Below are 17,792 nucleotides of genomic sequence, written 5' to 3'. Positions count from 1 at the left end.
GATGGAGGTGCGGGGAATCGAACCCCGTGCCTCTCGCATGCGAAGCGAGCGCTCTACCATATGAGCTACACCCCCGGAGGATGCTCTCGGCTGGAAGCGAGCCTAATTATCCTTTTATTTCATGTGGCGCCAATTTGACAACTACACTTCCTCTAAATTTGATTGGTTGCGGACTTGGGCAAAACCATGGCTGACAAGCGAATAATCCCCGTGGAAGGGGACCCAAAAAAAAAACGCTCTCTAGGTTATCGTTATCGTGGTGCCACATCATCTAAAAATACTTAGGGCATCTTTAAAAAAACTTTCCTAAATTCAACCTCTAAATTGTTATTTAGAGAGCTATTTGAATAAGAATTTTTTTTCCAAATCTTTTTATCATCCAGTAGTCTTTTTATATCTTGTACGCTCTAGATCGCCAGTTTGCTTTTTTATCTTTGGCTGACGAGAAATCCGTAATAGAAAACGGTAATATTTGAAGATCTAGTTAAATAAGTTGGAGTGTATTTTTTCACCAAACTATTTATTCATATTAGTAAAGAAAGATATAAAGATACTATTTTGAGTTACTCTTGGAATGCAAAATAAATCTCCCACAATTAAAAAGAACAAAAGGAACACAACGGAATGGTGCGACAATTTCCTTCGCCTCACCTAGGCTTCACCCCGTGCGGAAAAAAAACGCGTCGCCCACACTCCCCCGGCCGTGCGATCCCACATTCCCTCCCCTTCCTCTGATTTCCCTTTCAAAAAAAAAATAGATCTTCAATCACCAGAATTTTAGGACATGCAAAACAAAACAGCACCACATGCAATCTCGCTTCGCTCTGCTCGTCACAACAATACGCGCCCGCCCGCTCGCGCTCCCCCCGTCCTCGGCTCCGCGTGCAATCAACACAGTTGCCGAGCAAAAGGAAATCACCGATCAAAAAGATTCAACTGATTCTGTCTAACTAATGCAAAATAATTTCCACAACCCACCGGCGACGCACGGAAAAAAAGGAGAGAGATTACGGCAGGGAAGATGAAATGGGAAAGTATTGGAAAATAAGGGAAGAGAATACGTGAGGGAAGAGAAAAGGAAATTGAAAATTACGGGAAACCTGATTGCCCACCACGCGCGCGCGATAAACTCCGTTTCCACCCCAAATCATGCCAAGCCTCTGGGGATCACCACTCACCAGGCCAAATATAGGAAGGCATTGTCGTAGGGAGGAGAGATTATCACCATCGGGACGATGAACATCCTCGACTCCTTCACGCCTTGCTACCTCACCACTGGCCCCTTCTCATCGTCCGTCGTGAACTACAACGCCTGCAAGGCAGCCATGTTGAACATGGTCGTGTCACTGGCGGTGATTGTAATGCTGCTGCTCCTTACCCCGCTGTTCACTACACCCCGCTGGTGGTGCTGTCGGCGATCATCATCTCCGCGATGCTGCGGCTGATCGACTACCATGTCGTGCTCCACCCGTGGTAGGTCGACAAGGTGGATTTCTGCTTCTGCATCGGCGCCTACCTGGGTGTCGTCTTTGGCAGCGTCAAGATCGGGCTGGTCGTCGCCGTCTCCATCTGCCCCCCGGACAAAGGTGCTCAGCTCGGCAACATCCCAACTCCATGGTCTACCGGAGGATGGACCAGTATGCCACCACACGGTGCTCGGCGTGCTCGTGCTGCGCATAGGCACGCCCACCACGTAAAAAACGATTTTTAGCAACGGTTCGAATTTTTTGTAGGGGCGACTGGTGATGGAGCCGCCTCTACAGTGGCGTGCTCGGGTGCCCAGACACCAGCCACCCCTATAAATAGAACAGCAGGGGCAGCTGGTGATACGAGCCGCCCCTACAAATGGGGTCTGATTTGTAGGGGCGGCTCAATCACCAGCCGCCCCTGGAGTTGCTATTTGTAGAGGCGGCTGGTGATTGAGCCGCCCCTACAAATGCCCCCGTATATATAGCTTCGATTTGTAGGGGCGGCTCAATCACCAGCTGCCCCTACAAATGACCCACATATAAAACAGCTGTAGCACCTTCTTTCTCCTCGGGTCACTCACTCTAACCTGTGAAAGAAAGGTGGGGAGGCCTTGGGCACCTCCAAAAATTGCTCTACTAAGGGGGAAGGTTTTGGTCTCAAATTCTTTGGTGGAGAAGTTGTAGAAGGTAAGAAAATGCTATTCCACACTTTTTTTGAAGTTTTAATGGTTGGTTAGTGAGTAATTAGAGTTTTGTTTTTCTCTCTCTTCTATGGTGCTTGAGCTACTTATGAAGCAAATTAGATCCAAGTTTTAAATGTACTAGGGTAAATTAGGGAGGGGAACAAGATCATACCCTTGTTTAGTCCATGTTTCTTGATTTTAGTGAACAATTAGTTAGTTTTATGAATGTTTCATGTGCATGTGGATCTAGATTTAGGGTTTGGTTTTTTTTATTAATTTCGTTTTTGTAAATTTATGTTTAATGAAATTGGACTAGAGTTTGTATGAAAGATATTGGGTAAAGTATAATTGTTGCTAATTGTTGTTTTTGAAATTGTTTATTGTAATTAATAGATATGTATTTTAATTATTTATGGATAAATAGGCCATTAATTAATTTTCCTCTATCATGATGTGTTTGTATGCTTCATGTAATTATATTAGATTTATATTCATATATATCTGAAGTATATACAATTATTCTCAAGTAATTATTAATTTGTTTCATTTTTATATATATCTGAATAACTAGTCCTTTAATGCTTGTTTTGTTGTTGTTGTAAAAGATGGAGTACAGAAACTCTTGGATGTATGGTTCGTTAAGGTTCAAGGCAGGTTTCCGTAAAGTGGTGGATAAATTTATTGAAGCCACAAAGAAGCATGCAACGACATTGAAAGAGAATAAGGATACAATTATTTGTCCATATAAAGATTGCAAGAACCGTATGGCATGGATAGATGTGACTATCATCAGATCATATTTGATTATGCGAGGATTTGTTGAGGACTACATAGTGTGGATTCATCATGGTGAAACGGTTATTGTTAACGACGAGGATGAGGACGAATACGACGACGAAACCATAGAATCCCTGTCCCAATATTCAGCAGAGCTTGATGCACGAATGGATTTTGAGTTTGGCAATGAACAAGGTGGTGATGCTGGTGGTTGGGATGGTAACGACGAATGTGGTGCCAATAATGATGGTGGAGCACATGTCAGGAATGAAGATGATTTGGAGGACATGATTCGAGCCCTTGGACCAGAGATTTTACTAAGTAGCTCGAAAGGTCTAGAAAAATTGGAAAGGGTGACAAAAGCATCGAAGTAGACTGTGTATGGTGTTGAAAAGGGATGTTCGACACATTGGACATTGCTACATTTTGTGCTTGAGCTGCTCATCCTGAAGGCTAAGTACGACTGGTCAGACTGTAGTTTCAATGATCTATTGCATCTCCTGTCATGGGTGCTACCACAACCAAACTCAGTTTCCGCCAACACATACCAAGCGAAGAAGGTCATAAGTCCATTGACAATGGGGGTTGAAAAAATCCATGCATGCCCAACCACTGTATACTTTTTCGTGGCGAAACGTTCAAGTCACTAGATAAATGTCCCCGGTGTGGGGCCAGCCGATACAAGAACAATGACCTTTACGGTGGAGACGAAGCCTCCATGAGGGAAAAGAGAAATAAGAAGGGTACAAAAAAGGTGGTACAAGAATCTTAGCCTTCAGAGGACACTCCATTAGGCAACGATGCAAAGCAGAGAAGAATTCCTGCCTTGGTAATGTGGTACCTGCCAGTGACCGATCGCTTGAGACGTATCTTTCTAAACCCTAAAGAAGCCGCACTCATGATATGGTGGGATGATGAGCGCAAGGTGGATGATGATAAGATTGCACACCCGGCTGATTGTAGTTAGTGGCAAAGGTTTGATGAGAAGCACAAAGAATTCAGCGATGACCCAAGGAATGTACGATTTGACTTGAGCACCGATGGAATGAATCCCTTCAATGAGAGGATGAGCGACCACATTACATGGCTAGTGATCTTGACCATGTACAACATCCCAATATGGTTGTGTCAGAAGAGAAAGTACATTCTCCTCACTATTCTTATTTCTGGCCCTAAATAACTAGGCATTGATATAGACGTGTTCCTTGAGCCTTTGATGCAAGAAATGGAGAGGCTATGGAGGCATGGGGAGCAGATGTACGATGAGTTCCGAAAGGAGGACTTCATATGTAGAGCAATAATATTTGTTACTACCAATGATTACCCCGCGCTATTTGCTTTGTCTGGACAGATCAAAGGAAAGACGGGATGCTTGGTTTGCTTGGATGGTACTACATGGGTGTACCTGGATGCATCCAAGAAGATAGTTTATCTAAGGAACCGACACTTCTTAAAGACAAGTCACAAGTACCACAGCAAATTGTTCTTTAGATTTTATGATAACGCCCCGAAGATTGAACCCCCTCCGAAGAGACGTCATAACGGAGAACACGTGTACAGAATGGTGAAAAACATACGCGTTGTCTATGGAAAGAAGAATCCGGATGGGACGAACAGAGATAGAAGCATACCTCCTATCGAAGGAGTACCTTTCAAGAAATAATCGATCTTCTTTCAGTATCTGTCTTATTGGCCAGACTTGGAGGTCCCCCATGCCATTGATGCTATACACGTGCAGAAGAATATCTTTGAGAGTCTCATTGCTACCTTGATGGACACAGGCAAGTCAAAGGATGGTCTAAAAGCACGGAAAGACATGGTGCAGCTAAACATGATGCCACAACTTCACCCGGTACCTGAGGCTAATAGAAAATACACTCTGCCACGATGTGCTTCAACCTAACACCAGACGAGAAGAGAGCTATATGCACTTTCCTGAGGGGGATCAAAGTCCCGACTGGGTTTTTAGCAAATGTGAAGAAGCTAGGATCGATAAAGGACTTGTCAATAACACACTACAAGGCTCATGATTGCCATGTGATGCTAACAGTGTTTCTACCTATTGCAATCAGGGCTATAAAGCCAAAGTTCTTGAAAATGGCCATCACCCGCATGTGCTACTTCTTTTTAAAGATCTCATAGAAGACGATTGGTAAGCAAGAGCTGAGTGACCTACATGAATTTGTGGTGGAGACACAAAATCAACTAGAGATGTGTTTACCTCCTGCTTTTTTGATATAATGCCACATCTCATGATTCACATGGTTCATCAGATACAGACATTGGGCCCTTACTACTTGCATGAAATGTGGTCCTACGAGTGGTTCATGTTGGTTCTAAGTCGATATGTGCATAATCGAGCATACCTAGAGGGCTCCATGATAGAGGGTTACAGTACTGAAGAAGTCGTCGAGTGCTGTCAAGAGTACCTAAAAGTACAAAAAGGGATTGGTAAACCTGATTCTCGTCATAAGGGTAGGCTGGCTGGGAAGGGCACTAGTGGTAGAAAAGTGTTCATCGACCATCATTACAAAGAGGTGAGTCGGGCGCATTATAGTGTCTTGCAGAGTACACAACTGATGCAACCGTACATTGATGAACACTTGGCTATCATTATGGCAGAGAGAAATAGCCGTTTGGATGATTGGGTCATGAAACAACACAAGCAACGACTAACTACATGGTTGAAGGACCAAAACATACCGCCTGAAAAAACCATAGACTCTATTACCATCAGTAGGTTAGCGGAGGGGCCATCGAGACAAGTGACATCTTGGAATGCTTATGACATCAATGGGTATACGTACTATACCCACGTGAAGGATAGTAAATATGTGAACCAAAACAGCGGCGTTTGAATAGAGGCTCTCGATGGATTAGGGTGAAAGATCCAATACTTTGGCATCATTAAAGAGATATAGAAACTTGACTATGGAAGGGATATAACGGTGACCCTGTTTCGATGCCGCTGGATCAAATAACACCAACTGAACGAGATCAGATTGAGAGTCCTGGACCTCGAGAATCTAGGCTACCAAGATGACCCTTGGGTGCTCGCTTCACGTGTCATACAAGTTTTCCATATGTCTGACCCACAAAGTAACCTCCTCTCGAAGAAAAAGACAAAGCATGTGGTTGCCTCCGAGAAATAGCACATTATTGGAGTTGATGGCATGGACGATGTTGAAGCTTACAATAACTACGATGAGATGCCGCTATTCACAAACTTTCCTAAGAAGGTCAGTGTTATGGAAAAGAACCTCCCCAAAGACATATTGCCATAGGAACAAAAAGGTGTCAAGGGGAAAGCCATTACAGCGGGCTAGCTAGTTGTTGAACGTGGAGTGTTTATGTAAGTGTGTGTTTGTAAGACTTCATTTATGGATGCGTGTGAGACTATATATTTATATACGTGTGTAAGACTACATATTTTTATATGTGTGTGAGACTATATTTATGCATGTGTGTGAGACTACCCTTTGCAACATCCAGATGACTCTATTTGAGCACTTCAAATTTTTAAATTTAAAAAAAAATAACAAGTTCAAACGAGATTTTCAACCATTAAATGATTTCAGCTGAAAAAGTGATGAATACCAAAGTTTTATAACTCATCAATATCTACAACTTTTATTTTGATCATTTCTTCATCTGACAAAGTGATATTAAACATTGTTCACAAATCAACATGTTTCTCGTATAGTTCAGGAAACTATGAGTCATATGTGAATTTATGAACAATATTTACTAATACTTTGTCACATGAAAAAGTGACAAAAATAAAAGTTGTAGATAGTGATGAGTTTAACAACTTTTATGTTCACGACTTTTATTGTTGAAATCATTTAAGGTTTCAAAATCTTGTTTGAAGTTGCCAATTATTTAAATTCAAAATTTCAACAGTTCAAATTTGGTCAAATGAAAATATGATCAAAATAAAAGTTGTACATATTGATGAGTTCTACAACTTTGGTATTTATGAGTTTTTCATCTGAAATCATTTACTCTTTCAAAATAATGTTTCAAGTTGAAATTGTTTGAATTTCAAAATTTGAATCGTTCAAACAAAGTCACATGACAAGATGACCAAAATAAAAGTTGTACATGTTGATGAGTTATACAACTTTTATGTTTACAACATTCTCATTTTATTTCATTTAATGTCATAAAATTATAGTCGAAGTTTTAAAATTTAAATTTTTATTTTTTGTTTTTTTGTTTTCTATATTGTTTTGACTAGAATTGTTTATATATATATATATATTTGTGCATATACACAATTGTTTTTATATTACTTTTATTTTGGTCACAATTGCATATACACAATTGTTTTATATATACACAATTGTTTTTATAATACCAAATTAATAATTTAAAAAAATAAAAAATATTTGTAGGGGCGGCTGGATCAGGAACCACCCCTACAAATGCATTTGTAGGGGCGGCTGGATCAGGAACTGCCCCTAGAAATCATCCCGACTATAAAACCAAGGGCGCACGGGTGTTGTCTGTTGTTGGGCGCTCTCTTCTCCTCCGACGCCATTAGGCTGCCCCGCCGACGCCGCCTCTCGGACCTGTCCCGATGCCGGCCCGCGCCCCTTCCCCGCACCCGCACGCCCCATCTTCGCACCTGCGTGCCCCCTCCCCGCACTCGCGCCCCCTCCCCGCACCCGCGCACCTGCTCCTCCCCGCCCTAGGGTTTCCGACCGGCCGACGGCGCTAGTTTCCGACCTTGAGGTGCCATTTGAGGTGTCAGGGCATCCCATGTACCCAGCGTGGGCGCGCGGCGACTGACCGTAGGTACGGCTGCTTCCCTAATCGTGAACCATCTTCGCCATCGCTACTCACTCTGACGCTGTTGTTTCGTTTCGTGCTGCTTCAACGGGCGTCGTCTACTAGTCGCATGGTGTGCTAGGGCAGGGTCGAGGGCGAAGCAGCCTGGTTGAGGCGGCCGCGGCGGCAGGGCTCGTCTCCAAGCTCCGCTGTGGTGCCACTATTCGGGCAAAGATCCGAGAGCTGGACGGGTCTTCATCAAGGTCAAGCCTGTTCTACATCGTGGGGGGCAATCAGGTGCTCTTCTCCCAGCCAGCCTCCTCTAAATCCCACGTCTGCTGAGTCTCCTACTTCCCACGTCTCTTTGCACACGAACAATCAAACCCTTTATGGATGTGTGATGTGTCCATAGCCAACAATTTAGCTGGATTATTCATACAACACTGAATCAACCCCCTTTTTTGTTTTACTGCTTGATTCAGAACCAAAATATATACTTACCTGATTTCTACTTTGATTAATGGTGATGCTTGCATATATATGAAATAAATCTTTGGGTGCATTCATGCTGAGCCATATTGAAAATGAACTGCTAGATGGATGTACAGATATGCCAATAAATGAACTGTTGAGCCATATTTCCTAGACTAGAGTACGAACAGGATTGTACGAAAATGAACTGCTGGATGGATGTATAGAGATGCCAGTAAACATGTGCATACTCAATGAGTGAATGAAAGCCAAATTTGAATAGAGTTGGGAAAAAAACGAAACTTGTTGCGCGTGCATTTCAAGAAGTGCGTAAATTGGTTGCACTCGTGTTATAAGAAGTTGCTTGCTTATAACGTCTTTTTTCACACTGCCAGGCTATTTGGTAGTGTGAAAATCCCAGGGAAGTAATCTAACCAATGTGGGGATCGAGAAATAATGCCATGTGCATGATCGTATCATATAGTATGTCTTTAATATCTTTCGTGTTAGCAACTACTGTTCGTGAAGAACAGGAAGTATGTTTGTGCAATTTCCCTTTTTTGAGTTTGTACCTTGTAGTGTTTTGGCAAAACGAATTTCACTTTATGAGAAAGCTGTAACTATCTTTTTTGTCTATATATGTGCATCTGCACCAGTTTCATTCTTGGTCTGTTTTTGTGGCAGTGTGATTTCATTGAATCTATTTTAATTTCATATTGTGCAAGTTGTTTGACTCAGTCGCTTCATATATGTACTAGTCTATGCCACCATTCTAGCTACATATAGGAAAGAAAAACTTGAGTTGAGGACATATAGGAAAGATTTCCAGTTTCGGTATTAAATAGGAAATAAGCATTATTTTCAGGGCCAAATAGAAAATTTTCTCCTGAAATAATGCCAGAGTGCACACCCGGCCGGCAGTGTGAAAATCCTAGTAAACATGTGCATAAGAAGTTGCTTGGTCCACTTTGTAGAATCATAAGGGAGCAGCAGCAGCATCAGGCGGTCCTATGTTGTTTGAATCTGATCGCCATTCTGCATGCATGACTAGTAGTAGTAATAGCTGTGATGTGGTTTGTTTGACTGGGTAACTAGGCCATTTCTTCTTTTTGAATGAACAAACAAACGGGTAAATAAAATAGGACAATGACTCCTCTCAATACTCATACACGGGCATTCGCTTCCATTAAAGAAGATGAGATGCTCAAGTTGCATGCATGGCACCAACACAAAGACAGACAGGGATGGATTATGTGCCTGCTCTGTGCCTGTGCCTGTGCCTCTCCTATGGGAAAGGCAGGGCGGGCATGGACTTCGTTCTGTGCCATTTTTTATGCTACTAGGATGTATGTACAGTCGGATCTGATCGCCCATCCATCAAGCATCTAGTACTGGTTGTTATAAGATAAATGAACTAAACAATCTATCTAGTTAATAAATCCTATTTTCTCCATTGCTCATTTAAACTATCAATAAATTGGCTTTATTTCCTATTACATTGTCAACATGGTACTACTGATGCTTGTATTCTTTCACATTGTTCTTATTAATGGCTTTATTTCCTAGAACACATTGGTTGTTCTACTACTACTATACTACTGTCCTACTACTACTGCTGCTGCTGCTGCTGCTGTTCTACTACTACTCTATACTATTCTAGTGTTGGCTGCTGCTCTGCCCTCTTCCCTATACTCTTAGAAACTACTATCGGTACTAGCTGGCTGCTAGCTACTCTACTTGCTGCTAGCTACTCTCCTACTACTACTAGCTGGCTATCTAAGTTACCAGATTTTGATCTGCAGGGGTCTTCCAACCATGTGGCAGCAGTCAACTGTTTTTTGGCTATTTTTCCTATCCTCTCTGTTTGGGAAGCAGCAGCTACTTGTTTTTACACATTTTCCTCTCTATGTTTGTTAAGCAGCTATCGCTATTTTTTTTTGCCAAATCTCCCCTCTCCTCTCCTCTCCTTTGTTTTGCCGATGATGAAATTATCTAAGTCCATACATTATATAGAATATGAGCTGATGATCAAGAACTTGCGAGGAACTTGGCATCATTAGCAGCCGCCCCTACATTACTTTCTCCTCTCTTCTCTGTTATGATGCCTTGATGCTCCAAGTTTAAGATCAGATGATGATTGACATGTTTCTGAGGCCTCTACTACTGCTACTTCTCGTTTTTTGATATATTGTTGTTTTATAGGACTACTTTGTTTTATAGACCTTTTTATTTCTTATACCTTCTCGCGTACCTAAAGCACACTTTATTGCATCTATTAGAACAAAGCGTGAAATAATGTCGTGGACACCAGACAGTGCAGCCTGATGCCCCGAGCATGATGAGCAGCCAACTCTTAAGGAGCAAGCACTAGAGGACCAGCTTACTCAGGAACAGTTCGATAACGAGGTAGAAAAGGATCTAGAAGTGATGCTTACTCAGGAGCAGTGTGACGAGGAGGAAGGCCCCGAAGGAGAGGCTACTGAAGGCGAAGAAGAAGAGGATGATGATGATGATGACTCAGAAGAGGGATATGAAAGTCCTGAGGATCCTTTCCCACGTGAAGCCAGAAGGAGGCCAACGGAGGAAGATTTGGACAAGGATTTTGACCCGAACGAGGAGGTAGGGAAAAAGCCTTAGCTTGTAAATTTTGCTAAAGCTTTGGTTGTGTTACCTCTGCTAACATTTTGACCTGTCGTATATACAGGTCCCTCCTAAAACTTGGAAAAGACAACATCGACGTCCGTGGTATCTCGCTGGACAAGACGGAGTAGAGGAAAGGAGAGCAGAGGCAACAGCCACAGAGACAGATCACAATGCCTCTTCTCCACAACCTCAAGACACAACCACGACTACCAAGCCTAAAAGGAAATGAGGGGATAGAAAAGGAAATCTATATCCAGATAAGGCATGTTATGTAATAACGGAGGTCAGGCCAACAGGGGAGATCCTTGAGACGAAGGAATTAAGAGAACGATTCCATAATGCGATCAGGGCCCTAGTAAGAGATAAATTGAACCCAGCAATCTCTAACTGGAAAGAGGTACAGAGAACACAAAGAATACACTATGGGATAGGTAGCTGAAGCTCAATTTTAGATTTTCGGAGGGTAAGCACGAATTGGTAAAAAATGCTTTCAGAATGATGGGAGAGTCATTCCGACGTTGGAGGTCGGAGCTCAACACGAAGTATATCCAAAAGGGGTTAACTCCCTTCAACGAGTTCAGTAAAATAACTCCTAGTCAATGGGAGGAGCTCGTGGCTCAGAAGACTTCACCAGAGTCATTGGAGCTCAGTGCCCGTAACACCGAGCTGGCAAAGAGGAACAAACACCACCATCATCTAGGCCCCGGTGGCTACTATGCCAAGGAAAAGCAGTTTAGGAAGACGGACGAAGAGGTCACAGCTGCTGGGAATATCGATGTGACGAATTTGAAGGTACGCTCAAGGAACTGGATATATACGAGGAGTACATAATCATCCGGCGGTAATCTTAAGTTTGATAAGCCGGAGACCCAAGAGGCAGTATCAAGGATACTGAAATATACTGAAGACAAGGAGAAGGGCTCATTTAATCCTTCTAGAGAGAGGGACGAGCTTAGCCTTGGCTTGGGAAACAAGGAGCATACAGGCCGCACCAGGGGGCTAGGGAAAAGGATGACCTAGAAGCAAGGATTCAAAGAGGACAGGCACATGTACAAGAAACATGGCAGAGACCGGGAGACTAGTCTTGAGCTCCAAGTGAAGGCTCTAGTTGCGAAGGTGCTGAAGGAGCAAGGACTATCTACGGAGCCACGGATATTAGTGACGCCACCGGGAGAACTGGCATTAATTGGTAGCCCTTCGAAAGTTCCTAGCAGCCAAGGTTCCATTGCAGCCACAACCCCTGTCGATCGCATACGGGAACCAACTAGTTGCACCTTGGTGTTTCTCAGTGGCCGGCAGAATACTATGATGGAGGTGGCAACGGGTGTGGCACATCCTCCCGGTGGCTTACACCACAATAATAAGATACCACCGGACTACACTAGGGTCGAGGTGCATACAGTGAAGCCCAAGTTCATGCAGTGGAGGATAGACTATGCAACTCCCGAGGGGCTGGTGTTACTCGAAGACATTATGGGGTAGTTCATCCTCTGACACAAACAGGACATTATATTGACTGCTTCTTTGCCGCCTCCCCCTCTCCCAAATTTGGAGCGAGTTGTTAAGGTCGGGGAGATATTTTCACCGTCTCGTGACCCCCATATTCCTGAGATGCCACATTCTTCCCCGCCTCCTAGCAAGCATGTGCCTGATGAGATGCCACAACCTTCTCCAGCTCGTACCAAGCAAGTGCATCATGAGATACCACAGTCTTCTCAATAAGCATAAACGATACATGAACAACGAGTGCCTCCTGAAGAAGGTGATGCATAAGAAGATGAGGACATGCCTGAATGGGAACTTCGAAAGAAGCATCCAATCATCATAAAGGTTAGTTTATGTTCTAATCAAAGACGTCTCGTCGGTGTCCAAGTGGTTTTCCCATGACCAGTTCAAGCCTGAGAACCAAGTTAAAAAGTTCCATCACGGGGTTATGAGGAGGCCATCACTAGCAAACTCCACCAAATTATAAAGCAGTATCCAAATGTTGATGCCATCAAATGGTCAAAGGATTGGCCGAAAATATATGAAAGAGGCAAGCCCTCCCTACCAAACCGGGACATCCAGCGCCTACCACTTGGAATGAGAAGGTTCCATGATTGGTACTTGCGTGTTCTTCCAACGAGCATAGATCTCATACAAGAATGCTTCCCCACCGGCACATTTGGAAGCCCAGCCGAGAAAATTGTCTTTGACTTCAATGACATGCACACATGCTTTCACCTGGGAGAAATAGAGATGAATCTAATTCGCACGTGGTGCCTGTAAGTCCTTGTCCTCCTGATATGATATGAATGTAATCTTTAAATTTTGTTGTAACTAACCCACGCCATGATTTGTAGAATGCAAGTGCACATTGTCAAACAAATGCCAAGTGTGAAAGACGGGTATGTAGACCCGCAAGCTATAGCCCAAACAAATTTTAATTACTCTAAACGGTGGACACTGGATGCCAAAGAGCTAGCTGCTGCAAAGACTCTTCGGGAGAAAGAGCGCATCCGTACAGCGAAACTAAGGGAAGAGTCCCTTAAGGTTGCCGCATACATTGCCCTGGCTTTCAAAAATCTCCAACAACACTCTACTATATGGCTACCATACAACTTCGAGTAAGTTCAACTCTATACTTAAAGCTTTGTTCGATATATTTTATTCGATGCAAAAGAGCTTATCTAGTTCTATGATTAAATTCATGCAGCAACCACTGGATTTGTATAGCCGTCGATGTCGGAAGGAGCATGGCATGGGTCTTTGATTCAATAAATAGGGCCCCGGTGACATACAAAGACTTCATATCGATTCTCAAGACGTATACATATCGACAATCCTCATTAACTTATATGTTTGTATACATACTTGTAACGTTCACTTTTGGATACTAACAAGTTATATTTGCTAAAATAATTCGAAAAAGGCATTTAGGTTCTATGTCACTAATCATCATGGAAGGCATGATCCAGCAAGGAAGGTAAAGCTGGCTATAAAAACACTATATGCGGTAAGTGTAACTTATTTCTTCAGTACTCCGTTACATGGCTGTCAAAAGCATTACTTAACATTTTCATATGCAAAACACACAGTGCCCCAAGAAGAAGTCTGGGAGTGTACATTGTGGATACTATATATGTTCTATGATGAGTAACACCGGTGCCTATAGGAGACACCTCTTGAAAAGTATACTAATCTCTTCACCCGTAGTATAAAAACTTCGTACATGATATGAAATACTAAACTAAAACTTGTTCTCTTGTAGTGGAGAGAAGAGAAATGAATGAAAAGAGACCCATACAAGAATGACCAACTCTTAGAGCTCGTCGACGACCTTTACAACTTCATATTGGACCAAATTGTACACATCAAAGGCGCCTACCATGATCGAGAGTCTGACTTAGGTAGAAATCCTCAATACCAACACCTTCGTGAGACTGAAAGGCTAGCTCTAGGACGTTGATAATAATATGTATGGAATTTGTATATTTAATGATGGATTGTATATATTCTTGTGAACTGGACTTGTAATTGTAGTTTATAGGATACTCTTGTGCTTGTAGTCGCGGTCGTGGGGCGTTTGACAACGCGAACGCGGTTCGGAACGTTGGTCTCAGGGCGTTCGGCAACGCGAACGCAGTTCGGAACGTTGGTCGCGAGACGTTCGACAACGCGATTTTAAATTGTCAATTTAAATTTTTTTATGGGAAAACATACTGTAGGGACGATTCTAGATTGAACCGCCCCTACAAATACATGTTTGTAGGGGCGGCTGGTACTACAGCCGCCCCTACAAATTGATTTGTAGGGACGGCTGTAGTACCAGCCGCCCCTACAAACAGGTATTTGTAGGGGCGACTGATAATACGAGCCGCCCCTACAAATCGATTTGTAGGGGCGGCCTGGAACCGTCCCTATAAATACATAATTTATAGAGACGGTTCGGTAGGGGCGGCTGATCAAACCGCCCCTATAAATAGTTACGAGCCGCCCCTATTCTGTAGTAGTGGCCCATCTACTTTGCTAACGCCAGCTACGTGTGAGAGAGGTAAGCAATGCAGTCAGGTTGATCAACGGATTCGAACTCAATGGAGGGATGACGAGAACGATCTGGGTCCTACCTACCGGTGTTTGGTTTGATCAGGATCTCGCGGTGGAACGACGATGAGGAGGAGCGCACCAAGGGTAAGGGCGAGATTGGCGTGCAGTACGTTGTCCTCGACATGGGTGGTGAGTAATCAGTTGCATGGTTTTCTCTCAACTCTAAAACTTGACCGATCTGCATCAGAAACTTGATCTGTATTTTCTTCATGCTGCAGCGGTCAGTAGCATCGACACGAGCGGGACGAGCATGCTGGCCGAACTCAGGAAGTCCATGGACCGAAGGCGAATGCAGGTAAGAGCAGAACCAATCACACACTCCCATCCATCCAGCGCTGATTTAGTCCTTTATTTGTTGTCAACTCCAGCACAGTTCTAAAATGGCATATCATGCCGCTTCCATGAGCCCTGGCTGATTCCGTAGTGCTCTTCCGTGTGTCTTTCATTAAGATCGAGCTGGCGAACCCAGGCAGCGAGATCATGAAGAAGCTGGATAGAGATCATGAAGAAGCTGGATAGCTCCAAGGTGCTGGAGTAGACCGGCCACGAGTGGATCTTCCTGAGGCGGTGGCATCGTGCGCCTACGTGCTGCACTCGCACAGGCCGAGCATGGTCAAGGACAGCGTCGCAGCCCTTAAGAGCATGGTCTGACTGATCGATACGAGGACCCTCAACCGTGCGTAGTAAGAATTATATAACTTGTCCGTATGGATGCATATATTAGTTTCATTTCAATGTTTTTTAAGATTATTCTTTTATCCTCTTGAAGAAAACATATTCAATTATAATTTTGCTTTGTTGAACTTTTGCTACAGGTTTATGTCTCAAAAAATGAGCAACAGTTTACTGGCCGTGAAGCCTATCAACAATATCAAAAGGTAATTGATGCTTATCTTTTCCTGTGATTTTTGCTCTTATTCATATTGGTACTAGGTATTGGACTTACTGAAACTTAAGCATCCCCTGTTTTTGCTTCTTTTGGGAGGCTCCTCTAAGGTACAAAGCAAGCTTTCTCCTCGCCCCCTACTGTAGTGTGTTCTCATTACTATGTGCAACAAAAGTGGTGTCGTGATGTTTCACGACACAAAACTTGGATTATGATACTGCTATCAGGAGCACCCGAGTGTAGCCTTGATTTAATGAGCAGCTCGCTAAAATATATGTCATCCATGTGTATCCAGTGACCAATTAAATGGCTGGCTTGTTGTCTATGTAAACATATATGTGTTATCCATGTATTTTTGTTCATTCTTTTCTTGTCATATATATGTATATACTTTCGGTGGGAGATTTGGAATGAATAAATATTCAAAATAATGATATCTAGGGAAATGGATGAAAATATCATGTAATGACATAATGGAATATAGTAAAATTTTACTCTCAGAGGGTAAAATCATCATTTTTGTATGGAACCTAACAGTATAACACACGCTCATGCATATGTATAACAATATAATCAATGTCCAAACATCAGGATTGTAATATCTTTTTTAGTAACAGTATAACATGCCCAGTTCTCGCCGGCACACGACCAAATCCGATGAGCGCATGTGCATCCGTGCCACGGAGGAAAAGCGGAGTAGAAGAAGAGAGGACTAGATCGAGAGTACCACTATGCGTTTGGTTGTGGTGGAAGTGGACTCTACTCCCATGTCCCCTCACCCTCATTGGTAGCTGCTGCTCAAGAGCTGAAGTGCTTGCTACGTGTGATCGTGGGTTATGCGTAGTTTGGTCTTTTCTCATTTTTTCCTAAAAATATTACTATTTTTAAAATGTTAATCCAAAAATATTATGAAGCATCACACGGACCCGCGCTTCGGTTAACACATTTTTATAATTATTATCATGGTATATTATATTGCCTTATTTGTTATTCTTCTAATTATATAAAATAGATAAGTTATACTAATCCTGACTCTTGATATTCTTCTCTTCCAGAACTTCTAGAAAATATGTGCTTGAACAAAAAGCCCAGAATACCATAAAAGATACCATGCGAAAGAAATGGCTGCTGCGATTGGTGTATATGAGAATCTGAAATACAACTTATCACAGTGCAGATATGTAAGTCACTTTCCTGCTTTTATTATTTGTTTTCTATTATTATAATCGCTACTATGTTTATAGTTTCTTTTGCCATGGCTACACGTTTGAAAAAATATTCTTTCATCCTATTCTTCAACACTACTTCAACGGTACTTTTCAGCGAACGAACAGTCATCTCACAATAAATCAGCATAAGTATTAGCATAAGCCAAATTTCAGCGAAACGAATAGGGCTATTTTGGACCTGTAGAAGAAGACGCTTATCATGATTGACTCTAGACCTGTTGAAAAGTGATGTAAAGGCACACCAGTGCTGATGTATGCCAGGCAAACTCTTGTATTTAACTTGCAGTACATGACCGAAGTGAATGTACATAGTCCTGGATGGAACAAGGATATCTTTAAATGGAAGTTCATCCGTGAAAAAAACATTGCAGATAACAAAGATGGGTAACATTATCTTTGTTCTTGCAGATGAGATTTCTTTTTGCCAATATAAAACATTGTATTAGCCGTATCATGGAAAGATCTATACAGTAGAGTTTGTGAGCATGCGACGCCACGCTCTTCGTTACTGTGTTAATTACACGAACTTTGATTTTTGGATTAAATGTAACATCGGTATTTAATTTTACAGTATTATTATCTTATCGTGCGATCTATATGTTTTTAGTAAAAAATTTAACTATCTCGTAGCAACGCACGGACACGTACCTAGTAAGTTTAAAAGTTAAGGAATGTTAGTAATCGACACCGAGAAGAGTATTGTAAAAGTTGAGGGGTAATCGGACTATGAAAAAGTTGTCATTACCTCCCTTAAGTTTTGTGAAAGTCTGTTTTT

At 42.5% G+C, this 17,792-nt stretch overlaps 1 non-coding gene and 1 pseudogene across 1 annotated transcript; one reads left to right on the top strand and one right to left on the bottom strand.

The window, feature by feature from the left end:
* Positions 1 to 2: 2 nt before the first annotated feature.
* Positions 3 to 75, bottom strand: TRNAA-CGC (transfer RNA alanine (anticodon CGC)). Its single transcript has one exon. It is a non-coding gene; the product is annotated as a tRNA-Ala (tRNA).
* A 1,160-nt stretch (positions 76 to 1,235) lies between these two features.
* LOC136468443 (sulfate transporter 3.1-like) lies at positions 1,236 to 16,852 on the top strand (annotated as a pseudogene).
* Positions 16,853 to 17,792: the final 940 nt, after the last annotated feature.

The sequence above is a fragment of the Miscanthus floridulus genome, chromosome 8, assembly GCF_019320115.1.
Source record: "Miscanthus floridulus cultivar M001 chromosome 8, ASM1932011v1, whole genome shotgun sequence".
Taxonomy (NCBI): Eukaryota; Viridiplantae; Streptophyta; class Magnoliopsida; order Poales; family Poaceae; genus Miscanthus; species Miscanthus floridulus.
The sequence above is the reverse complement of the archived record's forward strand: the minus strand, read 5'-3'. Positions and strand labels throughout refer to the sequence as shown.